Source organism: Mizuhopecten yessoensis, unplaced genomic scaffold, assembly GCF_002113885.1.
Source record: "Mizuhopecten yessoensis strain PY_sf001 unplaced genomic scaffold, ASM211388v2 scaffold716331, whole genome shotgun sequence".
Taxonomy (NCBI): domain Eukaryota; kingdom Metazoa; phylum Mollusca; class Bivalvia; order Pectinida; family Pectinidae; genus Mizuhopecten; species Mizuhopecten yessoensis.
The window spans coordinates 141710-147709 of NW_018480063.1; the positions used below are offsets into that span (position 1 = coordinate 141710).

The 6000-nt window shown below is 35.1% G+C and overlaps 1 protein-coding gene across 1 annotated transcript in view; it reads left to right on the plus strand.

The window, feature by feature from the left end:
- Positions 1–2433: 2433 nt before the first annotated feature.
- LOC110443195 overlaps positions 2434–6000 on the plus strand; it is a 25368-nt gene continuing 21801 nt past the window's right edge. Inside the window, exon 1 of the mRNA XM_021487251.1 lies at positions 2434–2452. The gene's annotated coding sequence lies outside the window, so the exon portion shown is untranslated. The remainder of the gene's footprint in view (positions 2453–6000) is intronic.

The window sequence follows — 6000 nt, forward strand, 5'->3', positions numbered from 1 at the left end:
TAATAGGATCTGGTATGCGTGAAATAGCGGTACATGAGTGTTTTCAATGTTCTGATCACCCTTTCGGCATAATTTGCATGCGTAGCGTTATGAGTGACGTAATGGTCCACCCCTTCTTTATCTAAATATTGCTTCACCCGTCTATTTTTCCATTCACTTCCTGGATCCGATCTCACTTCTCTAGGTTTTCTGCCCTGGTTAAAAATCGTTTTGAATCCATCGATGATTGTATTGTGAAGGTTGTTTTTAAGAGGAACTACCCATAGGTGGCGTGAAAACACGTCAATGGCGACCAATACATAACGCATCCCATCGTTTTCTTTTCCTATGTTGGATACATCAGCAAGATCCACATCCCATAAAATATCCAGACCCTGAGATATAACTTTCCTAGTCCGAAACTTGTAACGAAGTGGGCGTTGTAAACTATAGGCGTCAATATCCTGAAGGAAACGACGAATAGCATGAAGGCCGACCTTGTACTTTCCCTCTTTTCCTAAAAATCTGTAGACTTTCACTGGTCCTGCATAGCTAATAGAACTGTTTAATTCGAAGTAGATGTCTTTTAAATGATCCTTCCAACCCATGATCAAGAAATGAAAAGGGGGTAACTAAATGTGGTTTATATACAGCAGAGAACAGTAACTTTATATACTTCATAAGATCTTGTTTCTTAATTCAACATCGGGTTAAAAATAACCTTGGTCCCTCACTACGATATCATAATATGGACAAAACCGTCTGTTCTTAAAATAACCGTGATGATAACGCCGAAACAGGTCACCGGTGATGTCATAGGAAAGGATATGGCACCGTAAGGCTCCCCTTTTATCTAACCGAGACTATCGCAAGTTTGAACATGTTATTATCTGTTTTTATCTAAAGGAATGTGTGGAGGGGATCTATCTAAAGGAACGATGCAAGACTGGACATATGGCAAGCCAAGTTGTCATTTATTCATGGAGCAATGTTGANAAAAACCACCACACCGGCCTAAAAATAACCTGGTCCCTCACTATGATACCTCACGTCAGTGATCCCTATATATACATATGGGAGGGACCCTATAAGTACTGGAAAACCCCACACCAGCCTAAAAATAACCTGGTCACTCAACCCTCACTGGTCCCTCACTGTTTACTATAAATAAAGAAGGAGGGACGGGGTGCTGCAGAACCCCCATTTCCTGTTCATCATATATGGGAATGTTATTTGTGAAAAGAGTTTTACACGATCTGTTAATATTTACATTGCTACAGGATTTATTATTTGTACAATGCGGTCAGAATCTTAATGTAAGCAAATAAGCAGTTGCACGCACGTCAAAAATCCTCAAATGCTCTGTTTGATTTCAATCCATTGTGTTCGTACGCAAAAAGTGATCAAATCTTTGTACGGTTGAAACATATATATTTGTTTGTTTTGTGTACTACAGTGAACCATATTTTTTTCATAACGGCTGCCAACAATCGGTTTTGCGTATTCAGGATCAAATTTACCTCGGGTGCCTATTTTAGTATTAATCGCTTTATGTTGGCACCTGTTGATCATGTGGACTATTACCATCTAAACCAATTTCCCTATTTGAATTTAATTGCTTAACACTACCTTCTCGGCAAAAGGCACGTTAGGATATTTTGTAATTTTGAGTGATGCTGTTCAATAAGTTATAAAGGTGAAGGGAGGGGAGTGGTTGGACCCCCTAGGGATGGCTAGATTCGGGCTAAGATTCTGTAACATCTCAACCTCGGCTGACGCCTCGGTTAGGCGAGGCGTTACAGAATCTTGGATGTTACAGAATCTTAGCCCTGGAATTTAAAGACATTGAGGATTCCTTGATCGTCAAATTAATTATCAAAACATTTTTTTTTGTTACACATTTTTTGTTGATTTTGCAATATGTTTTTTTAAACTGAAAAATATATTTTAATGTGTAGGTTTTTTTTTCACTTTATTTAATATTCATCTATAATTTATTATTTAGCTTGTTTTTCTATAATATCGGTTTGGTAAATTACATGTACTTTTCATTTGATATTGATGAAAATCGGAAGTTTATAGCAAAACAAGGTTATTTTTTTTTAAAAGCAGTGTTTACCAATATAAGAACGTCTCTTTGGCGCTTCGGTAGTGAAAAGAAATCTCGTATGTTTGACAAAATGAAATACTATTTCACTGGGCTTTTTTCATGTGTGTGTTTATTTTAAGCAAGATAAACTTGTATTAAGCAAATTGAACATTTATGCGTGTTTCTTAATGAGTTATAAAATTCTTACATTTTCCAATATTACTTGTATCCGGATATTTTGACACCGGTTCATGTCCGACTCCTGCTTTATATAAGACCTAATTTATAACCTACCTACCTAACCTACAGGGGGCGCTAGCGCGCTGTACGTATGAACTTTAGCGGGAGTGCTGAATATTACCACAGGCTTCACATTTAGCGGAGGTTAGGAGAGTAAGTTGGAAATGTCCTTGACGTTTGATAACTGATTCAACTACTTGCAATGATATTTCCGTGGTAACAAAGCCATCGTGATTTCTTTTGTGTCACACTCTAGGCTTGAGAAACTTTGCTGACATCTTTCATTTTCAGAACGACCTGCGATAGCCAGCATCTTCATACCCTGCCTACTCTCCGCTCTGACGACGACCATCTATCATTCAGAAATCATCCGTCCGTCGTTCAGAGCTACGTTATCGCAGCTACCGTAGCCCGAGATTCCTATGGCCCTGACAGTGACACTAATTCCTGTATGAACTCTATCAAAATCAGAGATTTATAACGATGGAGTTCTACTCCAACAATGTTAGAAGTTTTACACGGCGAAAAATATTTGACAGGCGCCGCGTAACCTCTAACTGCCCATAGCTGATTTTCCCGATCCTGACGATCACATTTTCAAAGTTCGAATTAAGAAAGAGTTTATCGTGTTTACATACATTTAAATGGTCAAAAGGGTCCAATAGATATTCCTTTCCATAAATCCATGATTATTTGAAAAAAATCGTGTCAAAGACATAAATAATGATTTTTTCCTCATTTGAAGCGAAGCAGACAGCATTTCCCATGATTTTCCGGTTAATACAAAAATGGATTACATGTAATGTTTCACAAGCGGAATACAAACAAACTCCTTATCATTTCGTTCCGTTTGAAATCTCCCTGCTATTTTGTATTAATCCAGGAAGCCATGTTTTAAATGTAGGTCAGAGATGTGCTACAACGACATGGACATGTATTTTGAGTTTTCTATTCCGTAATATACTATATATTTATGTCTGTGACATACATATGATATCTTTATTATACAAAACGTGAGTAGACATCGTTGTCATGAACTGTTAACCACTTAAGTGAGTTTTTCAAGCCGATTTTGTTCCGCCCGGATATCGGGCGGAAACTGCATCAAAGAATAAGTGCTTCGGAAATGGGAGGTCGCAGTCGGCAAAATCATATCCGAAAGAATAAAGGCCGACCAGCGGCCTCTCATGTTATGGGAATAGATGAAGTTCCTGCACAGCTCCTATATAAACAGATTGGGCACAATGGCGCATATGGGTAATAATCCTGCATTTGGGTAACATCTTTGTATGTTATGGTTGAATGCACTTCAAATCTACTTTCATTATCCTATTTAAAAAATCAAAATTTTGTGCTTCACTATTCAATTAAAAATCTCTATTAATATGGTTGTTATAAACAACTTTTGGTTGAACGTTTTTTCTTGTTTTGACATTTTCTCAATTTTAGATGTCCCAACTTTTCTAAGGTTTCAAAGGTCGTGAAATACTTTCAAAACCGAAAACTGTTCAACCAAAAGTTGTTTGTAATAACTAATAGATATGGCGATTTTCAAAAACGTAAGTGAAGTACAAAATTTTGATTTTTTATATAGGATAGTGAAATTAGATTTGAAGTGCATTCAACCATAACATACAAAGATGTTACCCAAATGCAGGATTATTACCCATATGCGCCGTTGTGCCCAACCTGATAAAGATGTATGAAATGGAAGATGGTAAGTGTTCAAAGTACTCACGTGCTTTATAGTTATTGAACATTGATATCGCCAACGAAACTTGTAATTCCCAATAGATAAATGCTTTCGCTATACATCCAACTAAAACCCCCCATATAAATGCATTGTACATCATCGCAAACGTTCTTAATTCCAACATACCCAAAAGCAGAAGTGCTTTTAGTCCAGAGGCCACCAAAGGGAAATCAGTAAATCGTTCTGTTTGTTACAGAGAAAGCTTAAAAAATAGTCAAAAACGAAACAAACACTAAATACACAAAAGTGTTTTTAATGTTGTTTATACATGTAAGAATTCAAACATTTTTTTCAGTTGAAATAAAAAGTAAATGTTTATAAAAAAAAAAAAAAATGGGACGAAAATTATTTTTTTATATTGATTTTTTTAATGAATGATTACTCTCTTTCAAACACAGTTCACTAAAACATCTGGAGGTAATTTTCTGTCAGCTATCAGTCATTTCCTTTGTTTTTGTTTATATTTTGGTTTGTATTCCTATTTCGGATGCTATTAGAAACAGGGATTTAATTATAAGTTGTCATCGTTTTATATATGATAAAAAACAATAAAAATATTATCTCTTAACATGGAATTAGATTAATTGCTCTTAATTACCATTTTAATGTGATTAAAAAATCAGGAACAGGTTTTGATTCTCTTCTCCATATTTACAGAAAATGAAAAATAATTAATACTCTCTATGGAAAATCTGATATCTATAAAATATAATCCACTATGATACAAAACGTATCATATATATACAAGGAAAAACAAAAGAAATGTAAAAATGCACAAAAAAAACAATTGTATCAGGAAAGATGGAATTCCTTCGGTTTAAAAATAAAGTACACTGTGACAGTTTAATTTTGAAGCTGTTCCAGGAGAAAGAAAAAAACCTTATTTACCCATTAATAAATAGTTTTTTGTTTTTTTGTGTATTAAAGAGTTTGTTTCGTTTTTGACTATTTTTTAAAGTTTCTCTGTAACAAACAGAACGATTTACTGATGTCCCTTTGGTGGCCTCTGGACTAAAAGCAATGCACTTTTGCTGCTTTCCTGCGCATGCGCAGTGTTGTAAACAGTGATGGCGGACATTTCGAAGTGAAATTTTGGGTACGTTGGTATTAAGAACTATTGCGATGATGTGCAATGCTTTTATGTCAGGTTTTTCAGTTGGATCGTATAGCGAAAGCATTTATCTATTGGGAATTACAAGTTTCGTTGGCAATATCAATGTTCAATTACTATAAACCATGTGAGTACTTTGAACACTTACCGTCTTCCATTTCATACATCTTTATATAGGAGCTGTGCAGGAACTCTATCGTTATAAATCTCTGATTTAGATAAAGTTCCTACATGAAAAAGCCCTGATACCAGACTTGGACATTTTGACAGATAGATGTCTGGTGTGGGTCTTACTCCCACAATGTTAGAGGTTTTACATGGCGAGATATTTTTGACAGCCACCATGTAACAAAATGATATCTGATAGAAAAAAAGGCCGTCCAGCGGCCTCTTATATGTTATAGGAGTAGCGTGGGTCTAATTAAGTCTCCTTTGTCATGTTTTACATCAATATTAATTTTAAATATGTAACTTTTTTAACTTTTAATTGTTTATTTATTGGACCTCATTTCTGTAACAGTGGGTAACAGGTTGTTTCGCCCTAAATCCGATATGCGCTAAGGGTTATTTCGCACAAAACATTTGTTTTTAAATTTATGCGGTAATATAATGATTAGTATCTAAATATATCAACTGAACTTATGGATAACTTTCTATATTGTTGTTAGGTATATTTCATGTAGAAAAATATGCAACTGTTTGAGTTCAGAGTCAGCTTTTCACAGCTGCCATTTGTCACACTCGCTTAAAAACAACAAACACAAATCTTTTTATAAAATTGATTTTAATGATATGGAAGACTAAGAAGACTTAATTTGTGACGTTAAA